The sequence below is a fragment of the Cupressus sempervirens genome, chromosome 3 (assembly GCF_028749045.1).
Source record: "Cupressus sempervirens isolate cs-2001-9-10 chromosome 3, ASM2874904v1, whole genome shotgun sequence".
NCBI classification, from domain to species: Eukaryota; Viridiplantae; Streptophyta; class Pinopsida; order Cupressales; family Cupressaceae; genus Cupressus; species Cupressus sempervirens.
This window is the reverse complement of record NC_143120.1, coordinates 737,007,324-737,028,919: the sequence shown is the minus strand read 5'-3', so window position 1 is coordinate 737,028,919 and position 21,596 is coordinate 737,007,324. Positions and strand designations below refer to the sequence as shown.

Here is a 21,596-nt window from a genome sequence, read left to right as displayed (position 1 = left end):
ATTCAAGAAATCAAATTAGTCAACTTACATTCATCAAATCTTTGATTTAACATTGTTTGTTGTCACTCGGCATCTATACTATTTTGTCACTCGCCCAACACTAGTTCACTTGGAAAACACTAAAGTTTATTGATGCTCAGAACCAACTAAACTTTACTCATCATATACTAACTTTCACTTGGCTTGCATAGTTTGTCTTCTTTTCTTGGCACCTATTGATTTTCACTTAGCTTCTACTATTTTTTGCTCAGCGTGCACTGTTTTCTCTACAAGACTTGGCAGACACTTTTCTTACTTGATCTTCTTCCATTCTTTGCTTGAGTAATCTTTCATTATAGACTTTAAGTAGGTAAATAATACACTATAGTATCAATGTCTTACTTGGTCTTAGTGTTCCTTTTATACACCAAATAACTCAACCTTTCTCTAGGTTCTCTTGTTATCTCCTCTTTTCAAATCCTCTTCATCAATCAACCACGTGATAGCATTCAAACCAAAAAGAAATTGTCTCACTAGAAAGTAGTAGGTTTAACGTCATTGACAAAATAATGATTGTTCCAATACAGGTTCTACACTTCAAAATAATCTCTTTTCAACAATATTCCTCTTTTGCATTGATGGAAAACCAATACCAAGAACAATACCAAAAAGAAAATAATATCTTTGAAATTTTTCTCTCTATCAGTATATGTCCTTCCTCTGTATAGGGTAATGTGAGCTTTATCAAAATCCTTCAATGTATTTCTCTTATATCTTCCTTATCAAATACTTTTCTCACTCTTTAGGTTATTTCTCCCTCTTTCTCTTTAGGTTATTTCTTCCTCTTTGACAACAACGGCAAAGACTTTTCATCTTTTCATGCAGATATAATCAATTCAGGATCTCCCTCTATCACCTTTCATGTGACTATAAATCTTTTCAATTCAGCTCCTTCATTACTTTAGGCAACTCTTAAAGTAAGATCCACTACATCAAGTTGTAAGATACAACATTCAGCTTAGTTGATGTAGGGCATTACTCATACTTCTTAAGTAGCTTTGGATAGGGGTATCACCCCCAGTTTACCTCTAAGATATTCATGTGCATCCTTAGGTAAATATTTTGTGAATATATTAGCTATCTGTTCTTTTGTATTCACATATTTCATTCTCACTTCTTTGTCTTGAACCAACTCTCTCAAGTAACAATACTCGATTCTATTGTGCATAGTATTTTTGTGCATCATAGGGTTCTTTGATATGTTTATAGCACTTGTATTATCACAATAAAGTACCACAACTTTAGTAATTTATTCCTTCATGCAATTGAGTAGTTGTTTGATCCATACTACATTTGCACAATTTACTATAACAACCACATATTTAGCTTCAGTAGTAGATTGAGATATACAATTTTGTTTCTTACTAGTCTAAGTGACCAACCTTTTTCCTAAGAAAAATTCTCCACTGCTTGTACTTTTTTCGTCATCAATGTGTCTAGCCCAATCAGTATCTGTATAGGTTCTTAACTCAAAATTATCATTTTTCTTGTAGTATAGACCATAATCTTTTGTTCCTTTCAGATATCTCATAATTATCTTAACAGCCATCAAATGATTCTCCTTAGGATTTGCAAAGAATCTTGCAACAATCCCAACAACTAATGCAATGCTAGTTCTATTATGTACTACATATTGCAACTTGTCAATCATAGATCTATACAATGTTTGATTCACTTCAACAAAATCATCATTCTTTGAAAGTTTGTGTTATATCATCATAGGAGTGCTAATTGGTTTTGAATCCTCCATTCCAAAAGTTTTCATATTTCCTTTACATACTTAGACTGAGTGATGTAAATACCACATGTCATCTTATATACTTGCAAACCAAGAAAGAACTTGATCTCTCCAAACATAGACATCTCAAATTCTTTCTTCATTTCATTTGCAAATGCCTTACATAATGCATTTTGACCTCCAAATATGATATCATCAACAAAAATTTCAGCTAGTAAGATACCTTTACCTCCTTCTGTCTTCAAGTACAAATTATTTTTATCATCAGTCTTCTCAAAACCAATCTTTGCAAGAAAATTGTTAAGCCTTTTATACCATGCTCTTGGGGCTTTCTTTAAACCCTATAAAGCTTTTTGTAGTCTACATACCATGTTCATATTGTTTGGATCAACAAATCCTTTAGATTTTTCTATGTAAACCTCTTCTTTTAGTATACCATTCAAAAATGCTCACTTCACATCCATTTGATAAACTTTGAAACCTTTGTATGTAGAGTAAGCAAGCAAAATTCTTACTCCTTCCAATCTTGCAAGTGGGGAAAATGTTTCTCCATAGTCAATTCCTTCTTCTTATGCATACCCCTTGCAAACTAATCTTGCCTTATCCCTTTTGACTTCATCATTCTCATCTAACTTGTTTCTATGCATTCACTTGGTTCCAATCACATTCTTCTTCTCTAGTTTGAGTACTAGAGTCCATGTTTTCTTCTTCTCAATCTGATCAATCTCTTCTTTCATGGATTTACTCCAGCCTTCATTCTCTAATGCATCTTTCACTAACTTGGGCTTATGCATGCTCAACAAAGATGAATCACTTCTTAGCCTATTCCTTGTTATTGGTCTAGCTTCTTTATCTCCAATAATTTTTTCAGCAGGGTGATGTCTTCTGACATACTTTGACAATCTTGGTTCTACTCTTATTTCCTCGATGGGTCTATCAACTTTAGAATCACTATGTACTTCTCTATCAGGTAGATCGACATTACTTTCATGTACACTTATCTTAGAATCAGAATGTACCTCATCTTTTGTTTGTACCTTAGCTCTTGAATGCAACTCAGCATCCATAGTATGTGACTCGGTAGTCACTAAAACTTGTTGTTGATTTACAAGTTGGTTCACAACACCTTCATCAACAGGCATATCTTCATAAAAGTATACAAAATATTTGTACTCTTTAGGTTCCTTCAAAGGTTCAACTTCGTGTACCTCTGTATATTCATCAAACCTCACATTTGCACTTTCTACAACTTTGTTAGTGTTAGTATTTAAACACATATAAGCTTTGTTTCTTGTGGAATAGCTTAATAATATACCTTCTTCACTTTTAGCATCAAATTTACCATTCAAGTTGTCTTTAAGAATATAGCACTTTCTTGCAAATACATTAAGATATTTTACATTGGGTGAGTATCCATACCATAATTCAAAAGGTGTTGAATGAGTACCTTTCTTGACTTGTACTTGGTTTAGGGTATAGATATATGTACTTACAGCTTCTCTCCAGTATTTTAAAGAAAAATTCTTCTCCATCATAAGTGTTCTAGCATAGTCCATTACAGATCTATTTCTCCTTTCAGCAATCCCATTCTATGGAGGGGTCCTAGGTGCAGAAGTTTGTCTTTTAATTCCTCTATCATTACAGAATATCTCAAACTCATTTGATGTAAATTCTCCACCTCTATCAGATCTCAGACATTTCAAACTTTTTCCATTCTCATTTTCAACTCTTGCCAAGTACCACTTAAACATTTGAAATGCATTAGATTTTTGTTTTAGAAACATAATTGTCATCATCCTAGAATAATCATCAACAAATAGTATAATTTACTTGTCATCTTTGTAGATTTTCACATCAATTGGTCCACACAAATCAATATGAACTAATTCCAAATTTTCTTTAGAGAAGTGAGTCTTACTTTTAAAACTAGATTTTGTCATCTTGCCTAACTGACATTGTTTGCAAATAACATTATCAGGTTTCTTCAGTTTAGGAAAACCTCTAACTCATTTCATGTTACTGATATTGACTAAGTTATCAAAGTTAACATGATATAACCTCCATTCATGTCAAGATAAAATAGATTACCTCTAGTTTGATCTCCTTTTCCAATCAATTTTCCATCAGTGTCATAGATCCTTTGCTTTCTTGTTCTCAAACTCAACTTTACAACCTGAACTACTCAAGTGTGACACACTTAACAAGTTATAGTTAAGTCCTTCTACATAATAAGCATTGTCACACATGATCTTTTATATCAATTTGATTGATCCTTTACCTTTTATCAAACAGGGTGCATCATTACCAAATCTTACACTATTTACATTATAATAATTAAGGGTGATGAACAAACTTTTATCTCTAGTCATATGATGTGAACATCCACTGTCAATGATCCATTTGTCAATCTTGTTCACATAAGATACTAGTGTAGTTGCCTCATCCTCATCAGAATCATCCTTCTTGGCAACATACACAAGTTCATCATCATGGTCATTAGACTCATCTTTTGTTTCCTCTTCAGTAATGTAGTAAGACTTATTTCCTTTATCTTTATAATATTTGTTGTTCTCATCTCTTTTACTTCTGAATTTTTCTCCACTTCTATCATTCTTCTTCTCTGGACATCTAGCAACAATATGACCAACCTTATTACAATTAAAACACATGATAGGTAGCTTACCTTTGTATTTCCCTTTGCCTCTACAAAATCTCCTTACCAACAATGCTTCAAGCTCTTCTACATCTTCTTCATCTGTATCACTATCACTAAAAAGATGTTTGACCTTTCTCTTTTACTCTTTAGGTTCTTTTAATGAAAGTTTAGCTTTCAAAGAAGATTCAACATTTTCAGTTTTGAAATTATCAAAAATAGAGAGTTCAAAAGCAATGAGTCTACCCATCATTCCTTCAAGGGTCAGATTACTACTGTTGGAAATATTAGATATGCAAGGTTACTGAGAGGGGAGGGGTGAATTAGTAATTGCATGCATGAAAGAATGGAAGTAGTAAAACATTCATAACATTTTGACACAAGATATGGTGACACATAAACCTCCCAAATAGAAAGTAAAAATGGGGTGGGGCTGATACCCATAAGCTTTAGTGTTGCAATATAAAGTTGACCAATTAAGGCTTACAATTGATCACTTTTGATGATCTTCTCTATTAGGTGCAATAAGGACTATCAGGCCCACTTTGTGAAAGGATTTACAAAACATACAATAAAGTATGCACTCGATAAAGAGATTTGTCAAAGACTGCTAAGTCTATCATGTTAAAGGATTTGACTGAGGCACTGTTAGGATGAACCATTGGTTGATCTCTAATCTACAACTCTGATTTGTTGGTTGAGATTCCTTTGAAATGTAATGATCACCTTGTTCTGATAGATAAATCTTTGTTGTCACTTATACTACTTGTAGCCTTCTTAATTCGCACTTCTGCTTGTCATACTCACTTCATATCTTATTTATTATTATATTTGGATGTGATACAAATCATTACATATATACCAATCCAAATCACAATTCATCAAAGTCGGCTACAATACCAATTTCACCATAATTCACAAAGTTGGCCCAACTGCTAGCACTCAAGTTCTAAAGACAAACTCAATGATGTTCTAATACTTGGCAAACATTGTCAACACTCAGCATCATCATACACTCAGTAGATGTAGAAGCTTGATTCGTACTGATCGCTTCCAAGTAGCTGGAATGTTGTTAGTACTGTGTGACTCAGTGAATACTATAAAACTCAACATATAAATTGAATCACTTGGTTGACACTCTGAAACTCAGTTAATACTATGAAGCTCAATTAGCACTGTCACTAATCAACTTAGTAGATACTGCGCGACGTGAACTGTATAATGATTATGGAACTTGGTAGCAACTATAGAACTTGGTAGTACTTGGTTAACACTACAAACTAAAAGATAAGCTCAGTAGCAGCTTAACCAATTGACTAAGTGTGAGTCACTAATAAAAAAAACTTTGACCTTAATGTCAACAATCTCCCCCTTTGGCACTAGTGACAAAAAAACTTATCAATCCAAAACTGAATGCTTAGAATTTCAAAAAACATTCTTTTATCTCCTTCTCGTGTCTGCAACTCAGTAACATACTTTGTTTTTGAGATTTTTCAAAATTGCTTTTGTAAAAGATATTTTCTAATTATCTGTACATGTATTTCTATAATACTATGTTGTTCCCCCATATATAGACTTCTCATATATACATTCATCTTATATTATACTACTCCCCCCTACATATATTCTATATATGTCTTTTCATATATACTTCTCCTCCATTATATAATATACACCTTGTCCCCCTTTTTGACATAAATGCCAAAAGTGTGTTTACTACATGTTAATACCAAAATGTAATAAGAATTTAGAATGTACCCTCAAAATCAATGCCATTGTCTTGTCCCAATTTTCCTATAACACCTTGCTTGCATGTAATGCAATCTATACTTCTATTGATAACTTCATCATGTAATTAGCTATGGAGAAGTTATTGTCATGGATGAGTGTCTTGGCATGTGCAATGTGTTTCTATAATGCATCCATGTTGAGAATTATGCCTTGGATGTCTACAAGTGTGGCCCTAATCCTAGCTTCTTCCCTTAATAATTCTACTAGTAAATTTATCAGAAATATGATTTTTGACTAGTGAGCAGAACTATAGCTTGGGTCAAGTGACAACTAGTGTGCATTTTCCTTCAAGTCTTCATCTATCTTTAACAATTTGTCCTTGATTCCTTGGGTGAAGATAGATGTATCACACAACTTATTGAATAATGAAGTTACATTATTTACAAATGTTTCCAATGTACTAAGAATAGTATACAATTCTACTTGGTGTATATCAATTTTTTGTGCCACTTGTTCCAATGTCTTGTTTTCAAATTTATTTTCTTCTCTTTGTAGCAACTTATCTTGTCCATTTGAATCTTTGTTGAATTTTTGGACAACTCTTGCTAACTGATCAAAAACAAGTTGTGTACTATCAACCTCTATACTTAGTGTATCTACAAGTATGTTCTTTACATCTTCAAGCACTTGGGTTTCCTTCTTTTTCTAATCTCTAAGCATCTGTTGCTTAGCTCTCTTTTACAATAATTCACCAATGATGTTCATTTGATCGGGATTTAGAATAGAGATATCCCAATTCAAGATAACTATATCCTCATCTAGATCAATATCTTCTTCTTTACCCTTATCATTATTTGAAACTTTAGTGCTCAGTTGAGACTTCTTCTCAACTATGCTTGTACTAGCTGAATGTGGAATAGAAACAATAGTGGAAATTGAGGGGCTAGCAAAAAAATTAGATATGGCACTAACAGTAGAAATACTTTGTTGATGCATTGTCAAATCTGATGATGATGGAGGCACATGTTGCTTGGTAGATGAAGTGTTGGTCACTTCAGTAAAAAATGGCAACGTCTCTATCACCATCTTCTTAGATGTCTTCTGCAAATGCATTTCTCTCACATTTATACATGGTGGCATCCCTTCTTAAGTTTCCCTGGTTATTGGGAAGGTAAAAGGGAACCCAAGCATTCAATTGTTGCCTAACTTGAAAGTTGAGCACATCTAAGTAGCTCATCAAGATGCTCCAACTAGGCTTTTAGATTTGTTTCTCGCTCATCAACACTAGCAATCTCTCCCCATAGAGATTCTACCTCTGCTGAAAGTAACTTAATCTGATCTTCTTTAGAAACATTAGATGCCCAAGTAAATTTTGGAATTCTCAGCAACTTCCAAAGGCTTCCTTGATGAGTGTGACATCTTTGATGATGCAAACAAGACATTCTCAATGTCATCGGCTATAGGTGATGTTCCAAGATGTTCTACAATGCACACAAAGTTTTCAAATCCATCCAATAACCTCTTCCTTGCCTCCTTCAGTAACAACCTTTCAAAGTCAATCATACCAAAGCAAGCATGATGGTTTCTCTTGAGAGTAATAAGGGATTGACCATCCATAGATTCCTTTTCAAAAATCTGTAGATATCCCTCCATTTAGTTTCTTTCAAAAGGAACCCTTTTTTGAAATCACATTCTGACTTGTTCAAGTGACTAGTGTCACAAAATATTCATGTGTTCCAACTCTGAATAATGAGCATCAGTCCTTTTATTATCAATGTCAGAGTTTTGTGATGTATTATCAACTAGAAGACTTGAGTATCCACTTTGAGAAGAATTTGAGGTATTGACCTTGCATTTTCAAGTCTCATTTTAGACCAATCACACTATTCTAAAGAAGCAATATCTTGATTGATCAAATTCATTCAAATTTTCTTTAACCATCCTGACTCCCAACTATGCCTTATCAATCTATTGAAGTTAGTCGGGACCCAAGGTAGGTCCGACTAAAAAAAAATTCCAAACAAAAACATCTAACTCCTAGAATCCATTGATTTGACTCCCTAAACTTACTAGATTCGATCTAGATCAAAATCAATCATTAATTGATCATTTGAAACTCACTTTACCCTTTTTTTTAAATTGCAACTTTATGCCAGAGAGGCATATGAGTTGACTTTAAAAACTAACTAAATCAAACAATTAGGCCCTAAGATTAAGCATACTAATTCTCTACTCCACATTCTTGTACCCTATTAGATTTCATGTCATGACAATATCTGGGTCAAAAGATATTGACCATCAAAGTTGCTCACTTGAAACTGCCTTTAAGCAAACATGTGAGAAAATAATAAAGTGTGTTTAGTTTTGGCTTTGAAAATAGGTCAAATGAACACTTGGGGGAACGAAAATTAGGGCATTAGTTTATTATCACAAGGTGAGTATAAATCTATGATTTAGGCTCAAGATGAATAATTGGGAAAAAAATTCAAGCATGCAAAGTTGGGTACTTGGATTTGCAGAACTGTGATTTTCACAAACGTAATAGACCTGGGAAAGTGTGCAAACAGATTCATCGAGACTTGAAAACTAGCACACTTGAAGAATTTTTAGAGTATAATATAGTGGTATAATCCATTTGGTTTAATCTATCATAGATTCAGATTTATGACATCTCGAACAGGGCTACTAATCAATCTGCACTTTTTGACACATGTAAAACTTCATAAATTACATTTGGAATTACATTTGAAAACTAGGCAAATGGATTCATCATAGGTTCAAATATTGAACATAGCAACTCTCTGACCCCTAGAATGCAATGGAAAAGGAATTTTCTCATTTTGGTCAACTGGGTTAGAGTTATTACTGGTCAAACAAGGCTCGCAAAATTCTAAGAAATATGCATCAACATGACAACAGTAAACAACCAACTTTAAGGGATTCAAAACCTACTCAAAACATATCAAAACTACTTGAAAAATAAAAGTTAGGTTTTCTTATATCCATATGAAACACTCCCAAAGCAGTGAGTCATGAAACTTAACCGAGTGCAAGATATTCAATTGCAAACTAGCTAGTCTATTTGTCATTGTACTTGCAAAAATGCAGATTTAAGCAATGCTCAAAATGGAACTTCACGAAATGAATCAAAATAATAACTTATCATTATGGGATGCATGAACATGCTGAATGAAAAGTGTTAGAAGCATGAAACACTTCATAGGTCTCAAAAAGATGATCAGGTACACATGTATTAAAAGTTCTTACTTGGGCTTAATTTTACTCAAAATTTAGAATGGTACTCAAAATTAGTGTTTCAATTTTGAGTCCCAATTGTGGCTCTATCTAGGGATGCATGTCCCTTGTGAGCATGGAAAGTATTCAATTCTTTGGAAGAAGTGGACCACTCCAAAACTTTCTCTCGAACTACTTTATTGAAAGAAAGAAAAACTACACCTATTTTGTACAAACAATGGCCTTGGGCAACCGAACTTCAACAAAACTTCTTACCTCTATCATATACCTGATTTTTATTTCTTGTTTCATGAGGTAAGCTAAAAATATTATTCTCATCAGTTTCACCAACAAAATCAACATTCTCCATTAGCTCACTTGGCAAAACAAAATTACTCTCTTCACTCTCATAATGCATATACCAATCAGAATTGACTTCAACATCATGCTCACTATGAAAAAGTGAATCAACATGCTCATAGAAACTATAATCAAATTGAAAACATTCATGAACATATGACTGATGCATGTTATCAATGGGAAACACAAACGTTTCATACTCTACTTCATTCAAAAAATTTCATGTGTCAAGAGCTTGCAACTCACCTTGTGTAATAGGGTGTGAAGAATATATAAAATCTAATTTCTCATCCTTTGTAGTCCTATTACTCATCCAATCAGATTTTTCATATGCTAAAACTTCTTCACACTCAAACAACGGATTAGTTGCCAAGTTTTAAAAACTATCATGAAATTAGTGCTCACATATAATATGATGATCATAATCATAGTCTTCATAAAAAAACTCATTAGAATGAACTTTGAACTCATCAAATTTATCGTCACAAGATTCATCAGCACATAAGGAAAGATCAAACTTAGAATCACAACTTCTAGCATTTTCCTCTTCATCATATGAACAATCAAAACCAATTTCAATATCATCAACATGAAAAGAATTTTAAATAGTATCAAATTTCTCCCTAATAGTATTCTCCACATAAGACAAGTCATCATGTGTATTGATACTTGAACTACTGTCATACAGACCTCCAAAATTTGACAAAGAATGTTATGATTTTGTACTAGTTCCAATATCAATCTTTGGGGAAAGGACTTCATCTTGAGAATAAACATAACAAGGGAAGGTATGAGAATTTTGAGAAAATTTTGCATACATTTCAAGATCATGAGCCAATAATTTTGAGATTTCATCAACATTCAACAAGACTTCATCGCAAGTCTATTTTCCTTGGCTATGATCATAATGTAGCTGATATAAAATACTTATAGAAACAGTATCATTAGTAAGATAATATGAAAAAATAGAATCCTTATCATAACATATTTCCTCTTCTTTGCACAATACCTCAATAATAGGTACTTCGTCATTCTCATCTTCATCACAAGAAGAGTTATGTGTACTGTTGTTAGAGGTTTCCATACTCTCATACATACTATCGCATTATTTGTTTTCAGTTATGTATCCATATTCATCTTGCTAACTGAAATCATTTGATTCACTAGATCTAGAATCCATCTCTTCATGATCATAAGACACATTATCATCATCTATGGATTCATCACATTCATTCTGACTTTCATCATTAGAAGATTCATAATGAATTCCATTGTTATACGAATCACTAAATTCATTTTTATATAAATCACTTTCCCTCTTCTTGATGTATTCTTCAACGTGCAAATTCTTTTGTAATCTCAAATTTGTTGGCCAATTAAATGAATCAAGCATAAAGACTTAGATAAGAACACAATAGGTAACAAAGCTTCCTTAGGTCTTAAAGAAACATGCATCTCCATGATTTCTAACTTAAAACTCTTATAAACTTGATTATCTCTTAGACCTTGAATACTTCCTACTGTATTTTTTATGAACTGACAATTTGATTGCAAAGTTCCTTTTATATCTCTACAATATCTTCAAGCACACTTTCATGACTTGGTAAACTAACTTTAGATCTAAGATCTGATTCCATTTTGAAACAAAAAACTCTACCTCTTTCTCCTAGTGTTGAAAGTCACTAAATAGAGGCAACCATTTTTATTCACTCGACTTTCATGAAAGGGAAACTCATGAAAATTAAAAATACCTTTGAGTATTGATGTTGCAACTCAATTTGCTAATTCAACATGGGTGCAAACAAGGATTTCTTCACACCATTTGTAATAACCCTGTAGAGACACCACCTCCTTGAAGAGAACAAATAAATCATTGATGTGATTTTATTTTTAACATTCAAATTCTTAGAACAATAAATGCATACAACACTCAAACTTGTCAATCAAGAACTGATAACTTTTCTTTTCTTGCCAAGATCTTCTTACCAAACTTCCAGATCTATCCAAAAAAGTTGAAAATCCTTGCTTTGGAGAGTTAACACTCACAATTGTGAGAAATATTTAAAACATGATTTATCACTTGATAAATTTGAAACTGACTTTCAACTTGTGAAACTTGCAAATCATCAAACACTTAGAAAAGAGAAAATACTTTTGATCTATTCTAACTCTGATTTTACAACACTTCTTTTAAAATATTATCCAGCTAAATTGATGATGATGAATTCACTAGTAACAATGCAATTTACATTCAAATTTCAAAGTATTTTTTTCCTAAATAAAGTAACCACTAGGAGACATGAATCTTTAGCAAAGAAACGAAAAACACCTCACAACTTTACTGCTATAGCAAATTATTTCTGCTATATTGGATCTCTTTTCAAATTGTCAAGGTTTTTCTATCATATAGATTTAGTACAGTCTCTAATAGAGTCATCATTTTGTTGGCTCCTAAATTAATAGCTTTTGAATAACCTAATGATAGGAACAAATACGTCTAGGGGAAGCTAATTCTCATGTTCAACATACTTATTCAGACATTGGGGCCAAATATAAGGCTATACCCATTCTTCTTCTTCAAGCTCTACAAGACCTAGGCAGGTGAACCTCAGATTCATTCATATGGTACTAGTTGCCAAAACATATATGTGAATCTAGACAAAGCAGATTGAAACCCCAATTCTTCTATTGCTTATGCAAACAACATAGACATGAAATAGATAATAACATAACTTATGAACTTGACAAGCTAAGTGAGGGTAAATCCTTTCAACTCTTCAACATAAAAGGGAAAAGATGTTGATTAATATGTTGATTTCAGCATAATCAAGACATGAGCAACAAAACATATGAATCCTATAGTTGATCAGTGCCTTATCTATTGAGAAATTCTAGAAACCACAAACATACATCCTTGGATATCAATGATATATCTCATATATCAAGACTCCAAATCTATCCTATCACTTTTTGAATTAGACATCTACACGAAGACTGAATCTCATACTCGACCTATCTCTTCATGAAATCTACAACCCCATTATGGTAAATAAAGAATTTACATGACTCCTTGAATCATAAAAAAAATATACCAAAACATACAACCTAAAACAAATTGCAACTGAATTTGTGCTATTTGTTCACAAACCATAGAAGATTACAAACAACACAAACACGGGACAAGATTCAGACTGAAGATAAACTCATTGTTGCATTTTATTCATTTCTTTGAAACAAATACATGAGGATGCATGAAATTAACTCATGAAACAACTGAATAGACTATAACTATCTCTAAAACTTCATTAATGTTGTTCATATATAGAGAGAGAAATGTTAAAGAAAGGTGGTATCATAGTAATGGAAATTTGTCCAAAAACCTGGAACCAATCCTTACAATGACAGAAAAAGAGAAAGATATAGAGAAAGAAGAATCTGGATCTAATCTAGAAGTGACACATGTCCACTTGAATCTTTATCCCATGTTGCAAAGCCTCTCTCTTCTCTCTTCCTTCAACTAAAAATCAAATCTCATCATTTTTCCTCTACAATGTGATCAAAATATCTTCAAAATGATGGAGAACACAACTAATTTGTAAGAAGACACAAAACTGTCAATAAAATTTAGGCCAAAACACATGCCAAATAGATTTTTAGGTATAACAATACACCTAAAAATATTTTCCCCCAAATCTAGTGCCAACAAACTTCTCGGATTGCTTTCCAACTGATTCTAAAACTCCAAGATTAAAAACACCCATTCTACTGAGAGTGCCTTTGATTTTACAAATCTACCTATATCTTTTATCACCGATGACCTATACATATTCTAACTATAGATTTGAAAACTTCATCTTCTCCCCTTTCCAATGGTATATTACACTTCACATTTTGGACAAAAATTGCCCTACTAGTGTGCATTTGAAAATTCCAGGCCCTTGGCCATGAACAGAGCATTTTAATATTGAAAATTTAAAAAATTCATATAGTTTTAACTTTATGAAATGATCGTATCTTTAAAAAAATTCAATAGTTTTGAGAATTTTTTATTTCAATAGTTTAATTTAGATTTTACCTTATCTCTCCAATTCCACATGGATGCCATGTGTCAACTCCCCATTGGTTAAATCTGCCACCTCATCGCTTAGTGGTACCCACATCTTCTCAAGCATAAGTTCACAACATTAAATTTTTGACCTCTCGATCTCATGCTTGAGCATATCTTCAAAACTTTCACATCCTCAGACTCCCAAACTTATGAAGTTTTTGTAGCTTCTTAGCTTCAAATTTTTTTATCTCCCAACCATACGGCTCCTAACCATACCCTTTTTGTAGCTTCAAAACTCTACAATTTTCAACTTCCCAAATTCACGAATGGCCTTCGAAATGCACCACATAATCAGCTTTCATATTGCTTGCACTTGGTCAAAATTTCCATCTACACCTCGTAGCCAACTATACACGAGTCCCACCACGCAAGCCTCATGTCCCAAAGGGAGCATGTGCTTAAGACACTTGTTTATCATTCCTTTGAGTATAAAAACTATCAAAACACCCCCACAAGATGAATGTGGGATTTTTCATTAAGCATTTCCCTTCAACCTTCCCCTACGTGACTTTTGTGCAATGTTAGGGATTGACCATCATAACTTCCTTTTTGAAAATCTACAAATATCCCTCCATTCGATTTCTTTCAAAAGGAACCCTTTTTTGAAATCACATTCTGACTATTTTAGGTGAACAATGTCACACAATATTCATGTGTTCCAACTCTAAATTATGAGCATCAGCTCTTTCATTATCAGTGTTATAGTTTTGTGATGTATTATCAACTACAAGACTTGGGTATCCACTTTGAGAAGAATATGAGGTATTGACCTTGCATTTTCAAGTCTCATTTTAGACCAATCACAATATCCTAAATACGTAATATCTTGATTGATCAAATTCATTCAAATCTTCTTTAACCATCCCAACTCCCAACTATGCCTTATCAATCTATTGAAGTTAGTCGGGACCCAAGGTAGGTCTGGCTAAAAAAAAATTTCCAAACTAAAACACCTAACTCTAGGAATCCATTGATTTGACTCCCTAAACTGACTAGACATGATCTAGATCAGAATTGATCATTAATTGGTCATTTAAAACTTACTTTACCCCTTTTTTGAAACTATAACTTTCTATCAGAGAGGCTTATGAGTCAACTTTAAAAACTAACTAAATCAAACAACCAGGCCCTAAGATTAACCAAACTAATTCTCTATTCCACATTCTTGTACCTTGTTAAATTTCATGTCATGATGACATTTGGGTCAAAATATATTGACCGTCAAATTTGTTGACTTAAAATTGCCTGCAAACAAACATGTCAAAAAATAATAGTGTGTTTGGTTTTGGCCTTGAAAACATGTCAAACGAACATTTGGGGGCATGAAAACTGGGGCATTAGTTTATTGTCATGAGGGTAGTATAAATATGTGATTTTGGCTCATGATGAATAACTTGGAAAATTTGGCAAGCGTGCGAAGTTGGCTACTTGGATTTGGAGAACTAGGAATATCAATAAAACTATGATTTTCACAAACGGAATGGACCTAGGAAAGTGCGCAAAAAAATTCATCAAGACTTGAAAACTAACACACTCGTAGAATTTTTAGAGTAGAATAAAGTGGTATAAATCATTTGGTCTCATCTATCATGGATTCAGAGTTAGCACATCTCGAACAGGGCTACTGATCAATCTATAATTTTTTGACACCAGTAAAATTTCATAAACTACATTTGGAATCGTGTTTGAAAATTAGTCAAATGGATTCTTCATAGGATCAAATTTGGAACATAAAAATTCCATGACCCATAGAATGTAATGAAAATTTTCTCATTTTGGTCAACTAGGTTAGATTTATTACTGGTCAAACAGGGCTTCCTGAAATTCTGAGAAATATGCATCAGCATGATTCAAAACCTAGTCAAAACATATCAAAATGACTTGAAAATTGAAATATATGTTGGATGATATGCATACTAAACACTTCCAAATTAGTAAGTCATGCAACTTAACTGGGTGAAAGATATTAAATTGCAAACTAGGCTACTTGTTAGTGTTTAACACTTAGGCAAAAATGTTGATTTAAGCAATGCTCAAAATGAAACTTCACAAAATGACTCAGAATGATAAATTATCATTATGGTACATATGCACATGCTGAATAAAAAGTGTTAGAAACATGAAACACTTCATAGCTCTCAAAAATACAACCGCGTACACATGTATTAAATGCTCTTACATGGGCTCAATTTTACTCAAAATTTAGAATGGTACTCAAAATCAAGGCTTCAATTTTGATTCCCAACACCTACAACCAATGTTCATGTATCCATAGGGTTTATCTCTACCATGGTTCTTAATTTAGAGTTGTTTACTTTGACTCTTGGTGAAATTGTGGGGCTTCTTGCTTGTAGTGCTTGCAACCAAGGGTTGGAGAACATTATTGGCTTCGATCTATTTCCCCAAAAATTTTGGGCTTGTGCCTTTGGTGAAATGGTGGGGCTTCTTTCTTGTATTGCCTACTATTGTGATTTCACAATGCACACCCCATTTTGCCTAGAAATGGGGAACCCCTAGTGTAATTTTTTAGCTTTCTAGATCTCTAATCTGGAGTCTGAGTCTTTTTAAGGTTTTTTTAAGTGTTTTGGCTTAATCTAGGTCTCTGCCTAAAAAACCCAATTTCCAAAAACTAGAGGTTATAAGGAGGAATATTCAATTTTTTATATGTATATGGGTGCATACTAGCGCACTTGGTGCACCTAGCACACCCCAAAAGGTGCACTAGTGCGTTAAATGCTTTAGTAGGAGCACTTCTTTTTGGAAGTACACACCTGCACAAGGTGCACACCTCCAAAGGCACACTCCACTCTAGGTCGCACCCCTTCCAACATTTATTTGTCTTAAGCACACTATAAGGGTGCACACCTAGCCCACCCTTAGTGTTGAGGGTTTTTTGTGTAGGGGGAGACACACCTAGCACACCTTCAAGATGCGCAAGGTGCACCTTTTTGTCTTCTAAAGGTGTTTCAATATTTTTTAGGGTTTTGTTTAGCAAATTTTTTGGTTTTAGGGTTTATGTTTTGTGTTTTTTCATATCTAGGGTTTGTTTAAATTAATTTTTTTAACTTTTCAAACTAATGTTTGCTTCTTTGTGTAGATAAAAAGCCATCCTTAACTTGTTGAGGTCATAACTTTTGACCTAGAACTCAGAATTCAAAAAAATTTACACCATTGAAAAGAACTAAAAATGTAATTTGGGTCCCTAAAACACCAAACCTTCAACTACCCAGCTTTAGGGATTGAAGAAACTTTCAACTTGATATTTTGAGTAGAAGACCTCCAAAAAAGCTAGTTAAGAGGACCTAGAAAAACTTGTGAAAAAATATACATATAAGTTTCAAACATTTGATCATTTTGGATAGTTTGAATCCCCTGGTCTCTGACTTAGAAGGATTGAATGGTTGGAGAGAAGAAAAGATCAAAGATACAGAGGTTGGATACATGAACCAGAACAGGTTCTTCATCTTATGCAACTATTAATGACAAGATTCAATACAGGTGCCTTGGGATTTTAAAAGCAAAAGGAGCTCAGGTCTATGAAAGTTTTTTCTATAAAGAGGGTATAAATCATCAAAAGGATCAAAGTAAGTACACAAAAGTGATCTAAAACCCCATTTGAGTAAAACCCAAAAACTATTTTCAAAACTAAGAACTTTGATATTTTGGTGAATTAAGCACCTTGCACAAATTTCTCCACAGGTGCGCTGATGTGCTAGTGTGTAAGGTACTCTTCTCCCAAGGTGCACTTCTTTAGAGGTGCACCGATAGTTAACTACCAGTTCCAAATTTAGAGCTTTCCATGCACCAAAAATGCATTCTGACAACAATTTAACTCCTACAAACACCTAGTGAAGATGGAGCTTCTATTTTTGGCACCTCCTGAGACTCCTACATCATCTAATGGCTTTTTTTCTCCTCATTTTCTCATATTTTCTTTGTTTTAAAATATGTAAAGGCTCATACACCCATTAAATGATATAAACAAGGGTGGAGTTCTACTTAGCACTAGTTAGAGAGTTAGTTTGTTCATAAATAGATTTTTTTTATTAGTTTTAGGCATATATTTTCATGAAGGAATCTTTTACTTTCAATAAAAATTGAGGAGAGAATTTCTTATAAATTCAAGAATGTAATTCGTATTCTAGGTCACTGTTGTTATTTTGATGTAATAATATATGCTATTGGTGCTCGCATGTGGAGTGTAGTGATTCTTGCCTGTGTTATATTTTGTGAATGTATGTTCATGAAGTGTAATAGAGCCAATTGTTTTATTGTGTTATTTTGATTGTGTGATCTTTTAGGTCTAGTGTTTGCCACATGTTTACAAATTTTGCTAACGTACTTAGTTGGAGAAGAGATCACCCTATTGTTACTGTATAACTTCTTGTCTCGCATGAGTGCAATTTTTGTGGCCTTGCAATCTGATGAAAAGTGAAACATCTTATGGCTACTAAATTCCCATCGACAATTGCATCAGTGGAATTGAGGAAGTGTTGCTCCTATTTTCATTGGTTACCTGCTGATCTTTTCAAAGGCCTAACTTGTAGACATGTTATTTTCGTGACTTATGTCCATTAGGAATTTCCCTTTCATGCTATTTACTTTCATCTCTCATTACCTTATCTTTGTTATTTGCTTTGCTAACCCCTAGTTAAATTAGGAATTCATATAGTTGCATTGTTAGATTGCATTCATTTAAAAATAAAAAATATCAAAAAACACATCTCTTTTGTGGTTAATTTTGAAACAACAAGCAAATTGGTCATCTTATTTGAAATTGGTTCGAACCAGCAAAGGCCTCCTCATGAATACTCACATTTATCTTCTACTGAGCGGATTCCAGTAGGTCGCAAGATTGCCCAGAACCTTAGAGTTGATCGCAAATTAGCTTTTCAAGAGAGGAGTTCAAAAGGATTCATGTCATTAAGCATCGTGTAAGACAACAACTCAACACCTACAACCAAGGTTAAAGTCTCCACAGGGATGCTCTCTACTATGGTTCTTAATTGAGAGTTGTTGACTTTGACTCTTAGTGAAATAGTGGGGCTTCTTGTTGTAGTGCTTACAACCAAGGGTTGAAGAACATTATTGTCTTTGGCCTATTACTCCAAATTTTTTAGGTTTGTTCCTTTGTTGAAATGGTGGGGCTTCTTTCTTGTAGTTCATACAACCAAGGTTCAAGTCTCCACAAGGTTTCTCTCTGTTGTGGTTCTTAATTGAGAGTCGTTGACATTGACTCTTAGTGAAATAGTGGAGCTTTTTCCCTGTAGTGCTTACAACCAAGGGTTGAAGAACATTATTGGCTTCAGCCTATTGCCCCAAAAGATTTTCCTTGTGCCTTTGGTGAAATGGTGGGGCTTCTTTCCTGTAGAGCCTACAACCAAGGTTCAAGTCTCCATAGGGATAGGGTTGCTCTCAACCATGGTTCTTAATTGAGAGTTGTCTACTTTGACCCTTGGTGTAATATTGGGACTTCTTTCCTATAGTTCTTACAACTAGGCATTAAAGTTCATTCTTGGCTTTGACCCCTTACCTAAAAATTTTAAGGCAAGAGCCTACAATGCAATAGTAAATTGTGAGCCTCTTATCAGGGAGGTCTTAGGTTCGAATCCGCTCTAGATTAACACATAAAATTAACTAATCTTAACAATAATAATAAATAAATAATAAATGATCTAGGCTTCAACCTATTATCTATCAAAAGAAAAAGAAAAAAAAAGACAAGAATCCATGCTACGAAAAAGCATCCCATGATTTTGATAATTTAATTAGATGTCTAATTTCAAGAAAAAATACGTGTACCTTTATTTTTCTTCTAAATTTGGTTTCTTTTGGTATGTAGAATTTTTCCTTTAAGAATAAATAATAAGAATAGTAAAAATATAGCTTTTTGGGAAAAGTGTATTTTAGTTCAAATGAATTGTGTGTGTGTGTGTGTGTGTGTGTGTGTGTGTGTGTGTGTGTGTGTGTGTTTGTGTGTGTGTGTGTGTGTGTGTGTGTGTGTGTGAAAAACTAAATAAATAATTAAATTGAGAAAATATTAAAGTGTTAATGTGGGAGGTGGGGACACCACCCCCAACCCCAACCTCATGTCATTGTAGTGTTAGAAATGTTTAGAATAACTGAGATGGTGGGAGGTGAATTAGTTGCTCAAGGTCTCTATGTACCACTTGAACAATTAAACATTAAACACTTCACTGTTCTGCTTATCCTATTTTTACTCAGTCTCTATTCTAAAACTATCATAAACTATAACTTGCATTGCATAATGAAAACATTACCAAATGTAAAAAATCATAAAACATTCATCACAATTTGAGACTACAATTTTACGTGGTAACCCAATTTGGGAAAAACCACCAACAACATGACCCTCTTTTTCACTCTTTCGAAGTGAGCTCTATTAGGAGCCAACCCTATAAAAAGGTTACAATACACACTATTTAATGTGACTTGGTTAGAGGATTTAATCACCCTATTAGGAGTGGCCTTGTAAGAGGACTTTAATCATTCCATTTAGAATGTCACCCTATTTAAAAATTTACACATAATGTTAAGTCTTCAAATGACTATTAGGTCAACCTTAGTTAAAAGGAATTCAATACAAACTATTTACAATGATAAGAAATTAAACCTGTTCACTAATAAGCCTTCCATTGTCATCTCTAATCTTGATCTACTTGGTCACCCTTCAAGAAATTAGTCCACTCTTCTTATCAAAACTTAAGTCTTCTACTCTGATTCTATTATCAACAACAACATTATATCTACAAGATTTCTCCTTTACCTTTGCATTCACACTCTTGTGTGTTTCTGATAAACCTTTCTCTGTATGTCTTCCTTCACATACAAACACACTCATATGCACACTGGCTGGGCTTGAATGGACACAACACCAAAAGTTTAGTTTTGTATCTCTTTAAATACATAAGTCATGCTTTACCATTTTCTACATCCACCATAGATCTTAGGGTTTATAATTAGATTAAACTCGATTCATTGTATCTATCCATCTTCTTGATCATCCTCTAGAATTTTTCGATAAGGTCTTTACCTAATCATCTCATTAAATTTAATGATCCAACTCATCAATATTATCTTCAACACATTTTAATTCTCCCAAGAAATCAACTAAGTTGGCTTGATCTTACGATTTCTTTGAATTTGTTCTTTTATTGTCACTCAACAATCTCTAAATTCTATACTTAGTCAACACTAAAATACTCGGTCATTGTAAAGTCTTCTCGCTCGACATCAACTAACTCCCTCGATCGATGTTGATGCTTGGTCAACACTAGATTTTCTCAGCACTAAATGTAGCTCGGTTGACACTAGCATTACTCGACACTCCTTGGTATTTTACTCTTTTTCTCGGCTTGGCTTAGCTTTCTTGACATAAACAATTACTTTGCTTTATCAAAGTCTATCCAATCATATGTCCATTGTAACTTCATTTTCATAACTTCAACCTTTCCTTTAGGTGCTATAGTTATGAGTAACTTCTCAAATCCTCTTCATCAATCAAATAGATATAGCAGTTATACTAGGTAGCAATATGTCTCATCCATAGATTTGACATCAATGACAAAACAAGAATTGTTCCATCTATAACTTTCCAACAATCTCCCTCTTTGGCATTGATGGAAACATCTCAAAGATCTAAATACTAGTAATAGCTAAGTTTGCATACAATCCAAAAGATTTCATTTCCATGAGTGACCAACATCCTTAGT

General features: G+C 33.5%; 1 pseudogene; it reads right to left on the bottom strand.

The window, feature by feature from the left end:
* Positions 1–7,363: 7,363 nt before the first annotated feature.
* Positions 7,364–21,596, bottom strand: part of LOC149568905 (uncharacterized) — a 41,890-nt pseudogene continuing 27,657 nt past the window's right edge.